General features: G+C 34.8%; 2 long non-coding RNA genes across 2 annotated transcripts; both read left to right on the forward strand.

Moving 5' to 3' along the window:
* The first annotated feature begins 1,998 nt into the window (after positions 1-1,998).
* LOC108376302 (uncharacterized) lies at positions 1,999-16,424 on the forward strand. Its single transcript, XR_001849248.1, has 3 exons — positions 1,999-2,009; positions 3,220-3,223; positions 16,203-16,424. It is a non-coding gene; the product is annotated as an uncharacterized LOC108376302 (long non-coding RNA).
* Positions 10,563-13,772, forward strand: LOC108376301 (uncharacterized). The gene is made up of 3 exons (XR_001849247.1): positions 10,563-10,647; positions 11,306-11,307; positions 13,762-13,772. It is a non-coding gene; the product is annotated as an uncharacterized LOC108376301 (long non-coding RNA).
* Positions 16,425-18,448: the final 2,024 nt, after the last annotated feature.

Consider the following 18,448-nt stretch of genomic DNA (forward strand, 5'->3'; position numbering starts at 1 on the left):
AAAATTTTGAGTACGCAGATAGATCGGTTTTTTAATTCTAGTGGAACAAGATCAAGTTTTAAGCGGCTAAAAAATCCGGTTGATTTTTAATGATTATTTATTGCTGACGGCTTTTTGCACTTTTTACCAAATAAAAGTGAATTTCTTGTAGAATAAAATGCGCATGACCGTTTGCAAACAAATAAAAAAAAATTAGCGCTATTTTTTACAAATTGCACTTGCTATATGCATAAAACCGCAATTCCCGTCGAAAATAACATAAAAGTTTAACTTAAAAACATTGCAAATATTAAACAAAAAACAGGATGCACTCACTTTGCCAGTGTACATACATATTTGTGTTTAAAATTAACTACTTATGAAATAATTTTTGTGGCACGAACATATACATACTTGCGCTTTCTAAAAATGGGAATAAAAATTGGATTCGCATAAAATTTTAATTCCAATAACTAATATTTTAGTGAAAACATTTACAATAAAGCTTTCAGTAACTTTTGGCAAATTTGAGCGATTATGTGAAATTATGCATGCGTTTGTACCTACATATCCATTTATATTATTTTAAATAAAGCTAATAGTAAAATTTAAAATCGAATAAGGATATGACAATAAAAAAAAAAAAAAAAAATTTATTACTTGGTCCGTCCGGGATTTGAACCAAGACAAACGGCGAGACGCCAAAAAGTTGCATCGCCTCTAGCGTACACGCCACGGCACATTACTGAAACGGCAATCTCTAAATCACTACATATATGAAATTTTTCATTCGTCCAAGAAGACAAACGCATAAATATGTGTGCATTTATAAATGTAAATATGTGCATAAATATGTACGATTGTTCTGCTTTCGTCTTCCCCTCGCCGTCCACCAACCACAGACAAATTATTAAATTTCTGCGAATTGCCACGACGCCACCAAAATTAACCCTTGGTTGACGAAATATTTAGGTTTTCGCATAAGTTTACATTTAATAAAGCCATACTCGTACATTTTATATGGAGAAGAATATTAATTAATTTAAAATTCTGCATGTAACCATGTTCTCGACGATACATGTAACTTTCATCAAGATTAACCATAAAAATTGTGCTTCATTAACAGTTGGAACCAGCTGAAACCAAAAAAACTATGTCCGCTAAATGGGTTAAAAACCAACTGGAATTGACATTTTTTACACGCATACATGCATACATTCATATACACATGTACAGTGGAGTAGCACTAGCTTGGACATTGCATTGCTTGTACTTTGATGTGTTTGAATCTTTTATGGTACTGAAGATTTGCTTACGGATGAAAAATATTAAAAATCGTCCGTGCATATATGTAAATATACTTTTATAAACGCTTTGAAGTATAGAAATTTTTAATATTAAAAAATAAATAAAATAATTTTTTTGTATATATGTAAATGGTGTTCAAGGCACATTGACCCACCTGTACAAAAATCGTGGCGCGTCATGGACAAAAATTTTACAATTTCGGACCGAAAAATGTGAAAACGAGCTAAGTTGCCACGTTACATCTGTGAACTTCCGATAAAACCACATATGTTTGTGATTTTAGAAGTTTTGATTTTATAAAAAAAAAATTAATGTATTTTCCTGCAGAAAACGTACACTTTTATTTAATGTTTATTAAAATGACACTTTAAAATACTAGTTAATGATTGAAATATTGGTATGGAACAGAGAAATAGAGTGTTTTGTCAAAAATTACCAAAAATTGCCAAGATTCGAGATAACTTATTTTACTGGTTATAGAGAAATAATTGCCACTTTTCACTTGGCTGGCCGAGATTTCTTCATTTTAAGATTTTAGAATTTTTGTGTCGGATTGACAAAGTTGCGCTTGTTGGTGATGAATTTGCGGGGAGATGTGCTGCGGTTGTTTTTATGAATGAATTTACTTGGCCTTGAGAAATATGCGCATGCGTTTAGGAATGAAATAGTTATTGTTGTATTTGAATATGCGCGTAATTATGTATGTGTGTATGTATGCTGCCGTGAGTTGTACATATGTACATTTGTATATATGTGCGTGGTACTTAGACAGCAATATGCACGTATGTATGGATGTACTTATATATGCATGCAAAAACGTTGTCAATTAATGGAGCATGTAGTACATATAGATACATATATGTATGCGTGGGAAATGCATTTTCATTTGACTCCAAAACTATTGGGGCATATTAGTAGACGAAATAAAGTCGACTCTTAAGTTAAAGTTTGTCAGCACCAAATAAGAAGAAAGTTAGTATGTACTTACATATATGTAATATTATGTGCAGGTGCAAGAACGTTATCAATAAATGATTTTGGAGTATGTGTATGGGGTACATATTTACATATGTAAGTACATACATACATACATTCAGCTGCCATCAACAAATTATGTTTATTTATTTTTAATGATTTTCATTTAAAATATAATTCAATCTGGAACAGAAACCACAATAATAAAAGTTTAAAAGCTTGCACAAATTGCAAAAAAATTAATCAACCTTCAAGAAATGGTCATCCAAATTTTTTATTTGAATATTTAATATATTTTCGGGTATGCAGTATTGTAGTCCATTCAATTATATTATAAGAATTTGCACCTTCTCTATCTATCTAAGTTCTCTGCTATTGTGCGGTAACGAAACTGTTTTTATTATTACCTTCCTTTTATTAGCTCGGGATGTAACTATGTAATATTGATGCGCCTAAAAGATGCAGCGATTTCTATTCTCAAGTTACATACCTGATGACAGTACGAATGGCAATTATAATAGGGAGGTTTTAGTTTTTCAAACTATAATTTTATTCGTATCGATACTAAAGTGTGTTGCGTGTATATGTACGTACATGCATGCATGATTCGTGTGCGGTACAAGCAGGGATGGAATTTCAAAATTTCACAATGTGCCAAATGGTCTTCAAAAATTGTGCGGCAAAGAAAATGAAAATGCCACAAAATTAAATTTCTTTTATAATAATTATTTCTTAATATAAAAATTATTAATTAACTAAATTATAACAGTAAATCACTTTTATGAGGGATTCTTTATAAGCGGCATACACGGTGCGTCTGAATCGCGAGTCGGTTTGGATGTGTTAGCCCAAATTGTCCCAGATTAATTTTTTTTAGATTTTTTTGGTTTCACCTATATACAGGATAAAAGTAGCGTTAAAGTAAAGGAAAAAATATGACTAAAACTTTGGGAGTAGTATAGTTCTTCCGATATCGGCCGTTGCCATATGGCAACACGGGGCATATTCCAGATGGATTGTTAAAGGACAGTATTTGGTTAAAATATGAAATAATAGAAACATTGTGTATAAGTTTTAATACATTTATTGATAATATATGCATATTCTACGTGCAAAGCGGATGAAGAAGTTAATGAAAAGTAGCAAAACATTTCAAACATAAACCCACATCAAATTTTGCACAGGCTACTCGTCCTATAGTTTTACATCCCAGCACAAAGAAGTTTTTTTGTCAATTTGTATGGGTCAGTGGTGTAGTCACAAAAAGATATAAAGGCCCAGTGTGGAGACCCCCGAGGCTAGGTATTTAGCATCGAGCTGTCAATTAAAGACCACAGAAAGTATTTGTCAGTAGTCTTGGAGAGTAAGCTGCTGTGGATGCGCAATGTTGAAGGAAGAGAGAAGAAGGCCACTAACGCCCTTTATCCATGTAAAAGAATGCTGGGAGTCACTTGGGTTTTGTCACCTGCTCCGATTCGTTGGTGCTACACAGCAATAGTCAGCCCAATACTGCTCTATGGCGCTTTGGTGTGCTGGAATGCCGCACAAAAGTCCTTATGCCTCGGGCCAATGGAAAAGGTGCAGCGCCTAGCGGCACTGTGCATCGCGGGAGCGCTGAGGTCCACTTCGACGGCTGCTGCGAAATCCACACGTAGATTGACGGTCATAGGGAAACTAAATTTCAGAACTTTTGGACACCACTTAATTGGGGCGGGAAGCACAAGCAGCACAGGCTTCATGGCACCTACCTTTAAGTGGATTCGAACTTTTTGCACAACGATTGAGGAAGAGGGATGGAAATGAAACCTAGCCATAGATCCCTAAACATTTTCACGGACGGCTCTAAAATGGTTACGGGAGTGGGTGCCGGGATTTACTGCCGGGAACTGAACGCCAGGCGGACAATAAGGCTACCTGGCCATTGCAGCATATTTCAAGCAGAGGTTTTCGCAATGAGGATAACTACAGAGCTAGCCTTCACCGAAACGACAATCAATCAAACTTAAACCTATTCCTCGCGGCAATTAAGGCAGTTTCCTGATATAGTATTTCATCCATAAACGTCTCTCGCAGCCGGGAAGCCATTGACAAGCTGATAAAAGGCTACATATCTATGGGTTGCCCGGTCACAAGGGAATCTAGGATAATGAAGTAGCAGATGAGAATGCAAAAAACGCCACCAGTTTTCCCTGGAACAGGCAAACTACACTTGTATAACATTTCAACACTTGGACAATGAAATGTACTATAATATGATTAGGCAGTTCAGAGCTAGATGGAAAGAGTTAACCACCTGCAAAACTGCAAAAATACATACAAATGATATTTGTTTACACCGTCTCATACATGATGGTATTTTGCGTTGCCATATGGCAACACGGGGTCAATTTGGGCTAGCGAACATATCAAAATTTGGTAAAAAGAGGAACAGTTCACATTACACCTGTTGCCATATGGCAACGGACTTAAAAACACTTAAATTATATAGCATGCACGATTGTTTTTTATTGTTACTTGTTACCAATAGATTCACTAATGTCTTAACTAATATTTTGTCACTATCATTTTTTGTAAATAAGAAAACGCTTTCTATAAATTCATGCTTATGTACTTCTTCATATATGACATTTTGATGGTTTTTTGTCACTTCTAATTTTGTTTAAAGAAACTCGAGCAAAAATTGAGATATCTCAACGAAATTTGGTATGCAGGTTTCCGTTAATCCAAGGTAGGTTGGTATTGAAAATGGGCGAAATCGGACTGTAACCACGCCCACTTCCCATATAACGGTAGTTTCCAGAAATACGAAAACTGCGATATTTTAGTAACTACTGAAGATTATTCACTCAAAATTGATATTTACAACAATTTTTAGACGAAAAAATAGGAAAATTATAAATTTTTGGGCGCAGCCACGCCCACTTATGGTTACATGTGTATATCTTGGTAACCGCTGCACCAATTTCTCGCAAACTTGGCACAATTGTTGGCCTTGGTACAGCATACTAAATGGCTGAAAATTTAAAAAATCGGACAATAACCACGCCCACATCTCATATAACGGTAATTTAGAGAAATACAAAATCTTCGATAGATCAGTAAATATTAAAGCTAATTTATTTAAAATTGATGCTTGCAACAATCCTTTACCAAGAAATACGTTTCTGGTAAAATTTTGGAAGATGGGCGTGGCACCGCCCACATATATGTATATCGGTAACCGTTGTACCAATTTGTACCAAACTCGGTATTTTTATTGTACTTGCCACATAAAAGCAAAATGTTGAAAATTATTGAAATCGGACTAAAATTACGGCCGCTTTTCATATAATGGTAAATTTCAGAAATGCTTGAAACTGCAATATTTCGAAATTTAAGGACGCTAATTTACTCAAAATTGATACACCCCGGCTTACCATCTAGCGGTAGCTTTCGGAAAGGTGAAAAAACATACATTTAATACTTGCTCCGGGTATTTAATGTTCGGCTCCATCCGAACTTAGACTTTCTTAGTTGTTTTTTAATTGATTTTAAATAAAAGTCTAATTCATAATTTAATAAACACAATAAAGGTACACAAATCTGCATGAGCGTAGCCAGGTAGGGGCAGGGGGGTGCTCGAGCCTCCCCCCTAACTTTCAAATTTTCTTTATATATATAAAATAGTACCCTGAAATGCCAGCTTAATAGGGTCGAGCCCCTCCCCCCCTAAAATTTCATTCTGGCTACGCCGATGCAAATCGGCATTTCAAACTTTGTACAAAAGTTATAATAATTCAGCAGGTTTTCGCAACAAAATACTTTGAATTCAGAATTTTTAGAGAGATTCCAAGTTTTCGATGTAATGCTTTTTTTTCATATATAGTGTGTTCGAATTTTTTTTTAATGGATCAAAATGTATGACACCGTCAGAAAAAAATATCAAAAATCATCGGGATATTGCAGAAACTGGCACTTTCATTTAATAAACTGTAAAACTGCGAACCTAGAACCTTTCCAAAAATTATGAATTAAAAGCTTGTTGTGGCGAAAATTTACTTTTCGTACTGCATATTCACAACAGAATTCAGCGGTTTGCAAATAATTCTCACAGCCCTTATTTTAATTTGTAAGTGCTTTTAATTTTCACTTTTTGTAATTTTTTAATCTATAATGTGGTATGTAATTTTTTGTTATATATTGGCATTTTATGCTAAACTTCTAGATTTTATGATTATGCCAAAACAAGATGAATTGTGCCAAAAGTGCCTCTGATAATGAAAGGGCCAAAAATGGCACTATTGGGCACACTTTTCCATCACTGGGTACAAGTGCTTGCTTGTATCAAATTGTTCGAATCGATACAAAAATATGTTGCGTGTATACATATGTATATATGTATGTATGTATGTATGTACATTAGACTGCATCACCAAAAGAAGTTGCGGTTTTTCCGCCGGGATTACAAAATTTATTATATTTTAAGACGTCTACCAAAATATTTCGGAAAAATATTAAGATTTAAGCGAGCTGGACCGATTTGAAAATACCTCCAAAAATGAAGTTTTTTATGATTAAAAATAGTTTCTTAAAGAACTTTTTGAAAAAAGTCCCCTCAGATGACAAATTAGGTTAAGCTTAAAAAATCTGCATAACAATATTTGAAAATCATTTCAACGAAATCGTAAGAATGAGATTTTTGATGCTTTTTTTTTTTTTTTTTTGTATATTGTACATGTATGTATGCATATGGACGAGCAAACATTTCCTTACGCTGCAAGATTTGTTGCGATGATTCTTGAGAGGCACAAGTGCTTGTATCAAAAGTAACGAGTAAAGTAACGATACGAAAGATACGGGTGTTGATTGGATTAGTAACGAATACATACGGGTATCCGAAATTTCGTTACTTTTACAGCTCTACTGCAGGATGATGCACACAATCAAATTCGGCCGCAGCTGCAGTTCAGCGGAGAATGCTGCATATGGAATGGTTCATCAATAAAGTCAAAATAATATGTTGTAACTTACGTGTATTAGCTCTTAATTACAATACCAGCACAGGTCGGCTAGGAAAACACTAAGGAAATGACCTAATAAATGCAAAATTATAATTTATTTGTAAAATAATTCAATTTTATTACAATACTTACCAAATTTCACGCAATTAGAAAACAAATGTCAGCGAATAAGAACAAAACGAACAACGAAAATTGAATCAATGTAGCTTGTTTAGAATTTTTTTCTAATATTTTGGGAAATGTTCAGTGAAATTAGCAAAGAAACAACACAGTTTCTCCTGAGGTAGTTAAAGATGGCGGATTAGAGCGAGAAGTTGCCAACGTATAACACCTTTCATTATTGCATCATGAGTTTATATTTACTTAAATTTTTTTTATTCAAAATTCGTCAAATGTACTATGAAAAACATTTTATGGCAGCATTTTGTTCAAACTCCACGACGTTGTTGCTATGGTTAATGGTAACTAATGTGTAAACGAATTTTTTTTTCTAATGCGGTTTTTTGTTGAATTATGCGACTTTAAACATGCAAATTTCAGCCCTTTTTCTTAGTCACAAGTTTTCTTAAAATTCTTATCTCACGTCACACTTATGATACAGAAAAAAAATTGCTGGCAAATTAGAACTTTTTCAGTGCTTTTTGGTGGAAACTATAATTTTTTGATTTTTTTTTCTTTACAGTGTACTATTTCTGTTTTTTTCGCAAATGGCTTATATCGATGGCTTATTTTTCTAAGCTTTCCAATGATATAATTTGTATTTGGCGCTGCAAAAGTACTACAAGGTTTTCATCATAGAACGCACTCGCGTCCGCCTTACATTTTTGCCGCCAATAACCAGAGCTCTAAAAATTTGCAATACATTTTTTTGCAATCAATGATTGTCTACTAATACGATTACAATCAAAATTGATTACTTTTTCTGATTGTAAAAACTACAATCAATTTAATTGTAAGCACATTTGATTGCAATGATTTTGATTGCAATCAAATCACTAATTCAATCAAACATTTTAATTGCAATCCCAAAAATGCAATAATTTATCCTTTTTTTTTAATAAAGAAAATATTTAGCTTTCTTCTGTCACTACGTATCGTTGTGAAACATGGGTTTCTGCTTACACTTATACAAAAAACAAATTCAGGTCGAAATTGGGTGCTACTCCAGAAATGCGCATACAGCTTTCAGACATAATATCGAACTATAGTATAAAGAAATATTTAATAACAATTTCTTTTTTAATATTAACATTTAAAGTCTGTATACTATTTCTAGTAATAGTTTTTATTCATTTGTCAATTTTATTGTGGCTTATTAACATTTTTATTTTAATATTTTTATTGAGCTTTGTACTACGATTTCGTTTATAAGGGAAAATTGAAAAAGCAAAAAAGTCTATGTCGGAGATCACCACATCTCCTCATCAGCATTCTTTTTTCTAGACTTCAGCAGGGATCGAACCCGCATCATCGATATGCAAAGTCAGAAGCGCTAACCACTGAGCTATGCACACCACGTAAGCTGTTGTTGCTAATTCATTCCCTTATTCAACTTACTATCATCAAGTGCAGCTGATTTGCCGTTATTTAAATTTGACAGCGCCCAGCAAAAAATCGGTAATCGCTTTTAGTGGTAATGTGTTCTAGAAGGCATAGCGTTATAATGCCTTCGAATTTTTTCGCTTCTTTTAGGCATGGCGGGTAATGCAAAGTAGAATGTCCTATAATATTTTATTTATTTCGCTTCTTTGTTTAATTTCCGGGAATGCAAAGTAGAATCTCCTATAATATTTTTTTTATTTCGCTTCTTGCTTCGTTTCGCNGAAGGCATAGCGTTATAATGCCTTCGAATTTTTTCGCTTCTTTTAGGCATGGCGGGTAATGCAAAGTAGAATGTCCTATAATATTTTATTTATTTCGCTTCTTTGTTTAATTTCCGGGAATGCAAAGTAGAATCTCCTATAATATTTTTTTTATTTCGCTTCTTGCTTCGTTTCGCGGAATGCAAAGTAGAATGTCCTACAATATTTTATTTGTTTCGCTTCTTTGCTTCATTTCAGGGAATGCAAAGTAGAATGTCCTACAATATTTTTTTTATTTCGCTTCTTTGCTTCATATCGGGGAATGCAAAGTAGAATGCTGCATCGTAGCCAGCTGAAAAATAGAATAAATTTCCAAAACTTCCTTTTCTACCGTTACTTTCTGTGAAAATTTGTCTCGCATATAAATCATGTTTTGCTTTGTTCAATTTGCATCGAAGTTGAAGTCAATCAATGAAGTGAAGTACAAGAGTGAGGAAGTACAATTTTAAGCCTAATTAAATATGCATGTATGTACATACCGATTTTTAAGTAAAATCTAAATACCTAAATACATATACAGTATATTTTGCTTAGCTGCACATCCTTCTCTGCACGAAAAACTTGTGCACTTAACCGAAAAAGGCACTTCAGCGAATTTTCTTTACTACTTCAATGAGGAAGGTATCCAAATCCCTATGAAACCAAATAATGGAGAAGCACTTACCGCGTAGAAATTACTGCAAGCGAAACTTTTACCAAATAGTATCTAATTATCTATATAACTACATAAATTGACAGCCATTTTCGTTGTTCCGCGAGATGAGCAAAATAAATAAAAGAGTGTAAAATTAGGTAATTGTAGGGTCAGTGCAGGTAAACGTAATACTTTCTTTGATAATTGATACTAGTTGCACAATTTTTAAGGCAGGTATCGCCAATGTGCAGGTATGTTGAATGCATCTATCGAAGCAGTTTCCTTATAAATGTTTAAAATAATGCCTCTGATGCACATTTCGGCGTAGGTATCTTAAATGTGCACTTAAGTATAAAGGCAGCAAAGCAAAATATACTGTATATGTATGTATAAAAACCGACTTATAAAAATTTTAATTAATTTTAATCTTTTAAGACATTTTCTGGTTTCAATTTAATATAAATAAGTATGTACTTATCTAGGCATTCTACATTAGTTTCTCTGTAAGGCATTCTTTGTTCGCTTCTCCGGATTCTGTTAATCCATGCGTTCTCCCTTCATTCGAAGGTAATGCTGCGGGTAAGGGCTTACGGGCAGTGACATGCCCCTGTTAAAATAATGCCTTCTTGAAGCGAAAGGGTAAGCGATTCCCATCCCTTAGCTCGTTTCCACTTTCGTTTCTGTTGTAATCGTGTTTTTTGCTGGGCGTGGTTGTTATTGTAAATTCTATACATTAATTTTGCTTTTTCTTTATTGTATGTATAGTTTCAGGCAGGCTCATCGTAAATTAAGTATTTGCCAATTTTATTGTGGCTTAATAACATTTTTATTTTAATATTTTTATTGAGCTTTGTACCACGATTTTGTTTATTAGGGAAAATTTAAAGGGGTGCTCGTCTGCCTCACCATCGTACTTGTAATTATGCATTAAAATAAATTCCATTTAAAAACTTATGAAAAGTGTTGATTAAGACAGATTGCAATTACCAATTTTTATGCAATTAATGATTGCAATCAAAATTTAATTGCAATAAAAAAGATATTGCAATTAATTTCTTCGAAATTATTGCAAATTTTAACTTTTGCAATCAAAATATGAGCAATTAATGTTAATTACAATTAAAACAGATTGCAATATTATGTAAAATTTGCGATTGCAATCCAATTTGATTGCAATTTTTACAGCCCTGGTACGCGGTAAAGGCTGACTTGTAGACGGTCCGGTCACCTGTTGACCTAAGTTTCCCGGGAAAATATTTCCACCAAGGGACATCCCTTCGCGACTTCTTGGTAATCAGTAAGCAGCTCCCTTCCAAAGCTTGTTTAAAGATGTCAAGTTCATAAACGAATTTATGTACAGGCGGAAGAGTTCCCAGTTTGTTTTTCTGGGATTTCTGAAAACACAGTTTGTTACTATTTGGGATTCTATATCTAATCAAATGTGTCGGTGGTCTGAAATATAAACCTCATTTGTGACATGCCAGTTTGAGATAAAGGTCGACAAGCGAGTTGAGGATATTGTCAAATCTAGAACCTCCCTTCTGTAGCAGTGACAAGAGTTAGTTAGTTTCCCCGGTTAAGAATAAATAAGTTGTTTTTGGCCAAAATTACAAGAAATGACTCACCTTTAAAATTGGAGTCCGAGCTGCCCCACACGCTGTGATGGGCGTTGGCATCGTAGATCATGAGTAATTTCAGCTTCCTCTTTCGGCAGCACTCCTCTAGGGCTATTACTTCCCTTGTGGGCATCCCGCAGCTTTCGCATGAGAGGTAAGTTGAAGCGAGAACGACCTCATGTTACCAAAGTTTAGTGGGCCATACAGCAGCTAAGTCCTATTACGTCAACTCTGAAATACGAACGAAAGTCATGGTATTAATTAGTAATATGGCCGCTCTGGGCCTGCAATATGTGGTGCCATAAATTACCTTAACATCACAATCGTTAAGTCTTTAGCAGCTGCGGCGAAAACCCATGGTTCTTGGATGGATGCCACATAAAAGTGTTTTGTTTTGAACCTCCTGCATAAAACATTCGAGGCCGCCTTTGCATGATGGAGGTTTATTTGCAGGCACTTGATGTGCCTAGGCCTATATCTTTGGGGGTAGCAATTTTTCGGCTTTGAAGCCCGTCTGGCCATCTTTTTTACCCTATTGGTGGCCATTACCAGCCGTCTTCACGTGCTAGAAAATCTCGCTTTCGTGACAAGGCATGCGACATCCCGCACATGTCGACCGCAAAAAGTACGTTGTTTGACAGGTATTTTCTTATTTCGCAGAATTCTTCAGAGTAGAAACATCGTTTATTTTGGTGAAAAATACAAATTTAGCCTGCAAAGCTCGAACCTTCTTTTTTGGCGACATTTTACAAATGAATAATTAAGCTGTCAAATGCCCAGTCAACAAAACTCTATCTCGATTGCGAGAGAAAAAAGTAGAACGCAGGCGAGATTTTCCAGCATGTGAAGACGGCCGGTTAGAGCCTTCTCCTCCATCGAAACCTCCCTTCGACCTTGTCTCCGATTCGAATTTAGCGGAGGACAGAAGGGACTTTGTGCCAAAGGGGCCTTTGGTTTCTTAGGACTGGAAAGGACCGTGCCAGGAGTGTCTTTTGATCAGCAGGGTCTCTCTATAGGCTCCGAAACAGGGGAATCTAATTCCTTTGCTACTACTGACTGCTCTGCAGGTACACTTTTCAGTGCCGTGAGTACATCTTTCGAGCTCCAAGCTTACTCTTCGATGCTAACCCTTTGCGTAGTAGAGGAAACCATACTGGCTCTAGCAGGTGCGCCACCCTTCGGGTCTGACGACTCAGTCGTCTTCCCTTTTTTAAAGATACGCATCCTGCCATATCCATAGCTGACTAAGTATCCCAGCCTGTCAAGTGTCTTCGCTGAGTCAGGGTCGATCGCTAAAGTGAGCTCAGTGGTAGGACCTTTCTGCACCCTGTTGAGCAGCGTTTAGCTACCGACCCGCAGTCCTTCGTTCTGGCCCTCAACAAGTCCAAGATTACTGTTCACTGCAGTAACTATTGGATCCAGTAAGTACTCGGCATAGACCCTGGGTTTGGGCACATCAGTGGCATTAAAGTTTCAGAGTTGCTTACGAGCGGTTCCTCGTTATTTTTCTGTGGGTCAGTAACGCCAGTTCGGCCTTTCCTTTTGTCATCGCTAGCCATTTGGAGAGGTATAATATGTAGCGCTTTTAACCTGCAAGTTTTCTGTTAGGATTACTAGCCTCCTCTGGCTGTGATGATAAGAGTGCTTCCTAATAATCTGTTGGCAATACCGACATCCATGGCCACCGGGTTGCTGAGAAGACCGTTTGGACGAAAGCCCATTTCGTCCATTACAGCATCGCGAGAGGGTTGATCGCCTTGAACATTTGTTCAACTATCCCGTTGGGCATCGAGTGCACCTCTGACAGTGTCGACCGTTGCTCACTGTTAGAAGGCACATAGATTTGCTTGTGTTTTTTTTTTAAGTGTTTCTTCTATAGAATCCCACGGGTAAGGGGTAAGAGAGAGGTCATACGAGGCAGAGCCACGGTACCCCGGACATACTAAATAAAACCAGACGGCGTCACGTGACTTGAGTGCACCATCAAAATACACACTAACGTAGGGCCATTCAGTCCGCAGGCAGGGTACTATTAACACCTCGACTTACAGATCTTATCGAGTTCTTCTGTCTAGAGATATGTAGTTACTTCTATAATATTTATCTTAGCGCTACTTCTTATTAACGTTGACTTCGATATTACTCACGTTTTTCTAATTTACTTAGTTTCTTTATGGTTATTTTTTAACTAATACTATAGGTTTTTTTAGTAAAAATGCAACTCTAAACTTCTAACATACTTACCTAGATATGAAAAACGGTAACGTAATTATTGGAAGGGAAAAAACGTTACGTTTCGAAGGCGTGTGCAATCAAAGCTGGTAGAGCATGCTATCATACAAAGAAATGTTTTCGTTCAAAACTAATGAACACAAGATCTTAATCAGACAAAGTCTAACATACGCATGTCAAATATGGTTAAAATCGTATACATATGAAACGAATCAGAAAATTAGGCCAGAGGATATTAAGAGTACGCACATCTTTGCATAGAACACCGAGCATAAACTTTTTAACCCGTAATGGTCACGCCTCCAAAAAATAGCGTAGTGGTCACACGGTGTCCTTGGAACCCAAGCTAATAAACAGATACCATGTACGTTCCATTTTATGTATCGACTCGTATCCTACACCATTAGCGCACACAAGGGGTGGGTTTTGGGGTTCAAATCCCCCCTAAAGCTAATAACTGCCAAATACAAATTGTATCTTAAAGCTTACAGCTCTCAAGAAAAATCACAAGAAATATGTTTTATTATTTCTGTTACTTGCAAAGGCACTTTGCTTTTGCTGTAAATTTTCTTGAAGAAATAAATATACAAGCAAATTTTTTTTAAGAGCTGCAAAGTGATTTAAGAAATTTTGATAGAAGAATATTTATTTTCCATTTCTTGTGCGCAATTTTATATGAATTTTTCGTTTTTCTTGAGAACTCTTTAAAGCTTAACTGCGAATGAAAACATTGTCCTAAAAATATGCAATGCATACCAACTTAGGCACTTCGCACATTAAGCGCCTTATCATAGCATGATTCAATAATAAAAGGTTTGCTCAACAACAGTTTTCTCGCTCCCTCTTGACAAAATCGGCTCCCTTAGCAAGGCACTGTGTGTGGGTTCGTGTGTGTTTGAAAAGCTTTTGTAAGGGAGCTAAGGGAGAGTCAAAACTCTAATGTCACTAATGAGCAAACCTTTAATTATTGAATCATGTTATCGTAGTAGTGTAATCGTTTCGGCATACTAAGGTTTGAAGCTTTCATGCCGAACTCATGCATTTCAATGAAGCTCTGTACATTACGATTCATAATCTTGTTTTCGCCTTATCATAAAAACTTCATGAATCGAAGCGCCCAACATTGTAAGCATTGTATAGGCATATAAGTATGCAAAGCGCCATTTTGTTTGTTTACATTTGAAAACAGCTGAGATCACCTGATTTTCAATTCTCTCATTCTCCGCACAGAGTTACATTCAAGTTTCAGAAAAAACTTTAAAATGTAAATTGAGAAATATTTTAGAAAAATGTGTTTTTATTCATTTGAATTGATTAAATACGAAATTAAAAATGCATGCCAAGTCTTGCATTTTCAATAATAACGACAAATGTGTATGTTCCAGGCAATAATTTAAAATATTTGTGAAACTTATCGTTTTGCGCTAAAATACAACAATGTGTGTAAAATTCGTTGTCATTGTTTCTGTTTTGAATACCATATTCGTGAATGCCGGTGGAAAAAATTGGTAAATGTGCATCTATTTTTAAGAAAACATATAAATTAAAATATATTTCTTTCCAGAGCGACATACGGACAAGTAAGGTGATAAATTTGTATGATGAATAACGCGGAAAATCTTATGCATCAAAATTTCTATTCTAATTTGCATTTGAATTATGATATCAACAGGGATGCTTTGGGACGTGTGTTTTGAAGACAATTTTCTTATAAATCTTGAGATTGTTGATTTATTTTAGAATTAAAACAGGTAGTTTATATTAAAAAATATATTTAGACTAGCAGTATGTACTTTTATTACGAATTGAAACGATTTTAATGAATGTTCATGGTTACCATTAATAGTAGTATGACAGTTAGATCTAAGTGCATATTTGACAAGAAAGATAGAATACAAGATTGCGCCGTCCTGGCGGCGATGACCTATCTGTACAAAAAGTAATCAAAGTCGAATTGGATGTTGAAAGAAAATGTGACAACAGCAAATTTTCTTAATAATAAATTCTTCGATAAAGAACGTGTTTTAATTGTGCTAATTTCTAATAGCCTTATTCATAAACAATAAAGTAGCTTAAAAAAAGGTTTATAAATTGAAAAATGTTTGCAAACGGCAATTTAAAAAGCCTTTTAAAACTTTTATTTTTTATGAATAAGGCGATAAAAATATATGATTTAAAATAACTTTTAACAAGGAAAACACAAAAAAGGTGATTTTCGCGGAAGTAGGCATTAGTGAATTGCAGTGCATTTAAAGTTTCTGAGGTTTCGTTAACATTTTAACCGACTTCCAAAACAGGAGGAGGTTATCAGTTCGTCGGAATATATATTTTTTTTTTATGTATGTTACCGCATAACTTTGGACCACGTCAACCGATAATTCTTTTAGCATCGGAAAGGTAGTGTCTCAGAGGTGGTCCCATACTAATCTGCTTAAGATCCGATCAGTGCATCATGAGATATATATATATATTTTTTTTTTATATGAGAGTTGAAGTCGGGTTTTTTTGCTAAAAATTACTTGTAGATCAGAATTGTCAAACTTGAGAAATTCAAAGTAGCAGTACGATAATAATTATGATTATAATCATAGAAAAGACCCAGCAAACAATTAGGTTTGATATACATTTGAGAATGATTTGAAATCAAAGCCTTTATCAAATGTCAAACGTTTGAAAGTGATTTGATATTGATTTGAAAATTACAGCTTTCTCAATAAAAAGGGGAGTTTGATCTCCATTTGATAATATGGTTAACTCTCAAATCAATTTCAAAGGTTATTTATCAAATGTACTTCAAATGTGGAAATAAAATTTATAATAGGAAATGTGTATTTTATTTTTCATTTATTTTTTCTTCGCCATGTACATATGTATGTACATAACAAAAGAAACAACTGAAATAAAGTAATTTATAATAAATTTGTCTTGAAGGGCTGCAGCTTTTTCAATTTGTGGGCTTTCTCTTTGAAATTTTTTCTATTCATTGCTTTTTTTTCAATTGATCTTAATTTTATTCTTACAATTTTTGATTTAACTGCGCATTTTTATAACGTTTGATACTTGACATCTTTCTTCAAATCAACCTCAAATGAATTTCAAAAGTAAAATTTAAACCTCGTTTTCAATTTGAGAATCATTTGAGAAAAACATTTGATATCAAATTGAGAAATACATTTTTCTCAAACGTTTGAAACTGTGTTCGCTGGGGAAGATTGCGCCCTGAATGTGTATATTTTTTGGTTTCGGTTTGACAGCCAACTGCTGTGATGATGTGGAAATTTACCAAAATAAAGAAGAATATAACAATTAAGTGAAAAATTTTGATTTTTACAAATTTAGTGAGCATTTTTATTCTCAAACAACAACAATTGTGAACAATTTCATGTTTTTATTTTCAATTTTATATGATTTTAAAATGTTTGCAAACGTCAGAAAAATATCATGGCCGACGAATTGAGAGAATGGTTTTGCTTTCTAATGTTTTTATCACGATTTGTACTGGGTGTAATTGAAACTCAGTCAAATGAGTATTAAGGAAAAGAAAAATTTGAGAATAATAAACAAATAAGAGATGGGTGCACAAAAAGTTAAGTTAAATGTTATACCAAAACTCTTAAAAAGTATACAAATCTATTTTTTTTTTTGTTACTGTATAGAACTCTGTAAATCTATTTTATTTTTTATGAATAAGGCCATAAGCATAAATCGTTTTTATAAATAAATCTTATAATGCTATATATTAATTTATACACTTTTTGGCTGGCGAAATATTTAGTTTCTTCAACTTAATAAAAAAGCGTATTTAACCACATCAAAATTTTTTTAATATTGAATGGCGCAACACAACAACTCTTTTTGTTGCACGAAACCCTTCAACACGTGCCTGTCATCCATTTCTTCTGTTTCGACATTTCGCTATTTTGCATTTCTTTCATTTTGACGTCATTCTCATTGTCAGATTTTTGAAATTCGTTTTGGTTCGACATTCTGCTATTTCATAATTCTTTCATTCTCATGTCATCCATCTTCCATTTCTTACCTTCCATTGCCGTTCGCATCATCGAACGTGCCTGTCAAACACTGCCGTCATCATGCTTTCCAGTTTGGCAGGCACGTCCGCTGGTTGGCAGGCACGTCCGCTGTTTGGCAGGCACGTCCGCTGTTAGAAAGACAATAGACAAAAAGGGGCATAGGATTACATACTTGTAAGTATATACGATGATTGCATGATTCAGTAATAGAAAGGTTTTGTAATAAAACAGTCTTCTCGCTCCCACGCATAAAATCGGCTCCTTTACTTGTGCAGAATGTTGCACACTCTACAGTTTCTAGTTATATTAGTAGTAAAACCAAAAATTCTTCATACTAAATATTCGTTGGGATCAGCTTCGTTAGCGTAAATTTCTGGAACAAGTCTAGAATAGCGACCGTGTAGCTATGAAATAACCAAAAGTGCCGATTGATAGAACTTTATACGCTGATTTCAACGATACCAAATTTATTTGGCGCAGGTAATAAACAAAGAAGATATAAGAGGTTTATTTGCTTTGTTTACTTATATTTTTATACCCGAGCGCACTTGTGCACAAGGGTATATTAATTTTGTTCACATAACGGTTGTTTGTAACAGCCAAAACGAATCGAGATAGATATAGACAAATGTATACATNGTCTGCCCGTCCGTCTGTCCGTCTGTCCGTCCGTCCGTGTACACGATCACTCGAGCAAAAATTGAGATATCTCAACGAAATTTAGTACGTAGGTTTCTATTAATCCAAGGTAGGTTGGTATTAAAAATGGGCGAAATCGGATTGTAACCACGCCCACTTCCCATATAACGGT

Source organism: Rhagoletis zephyria, unplaced genomic scaffold, assembly GCF_001687245.7.
Source record: "Rhagoletis zephyria isolate East Lansing unplaced genomic scaffold, Rhagoletis_zephyria_1.1 Rzeph_scaffold_10221, whole genome shotgun sequence".
In the NCBI taxonomy this organism is placed as follows: domain Eukaryota; kingdom Metazoa; phylum Arthropoda; class Insecta; order Diptera; family Tephritidae; genus Rhagoletis; species Rhagoletis zephyria.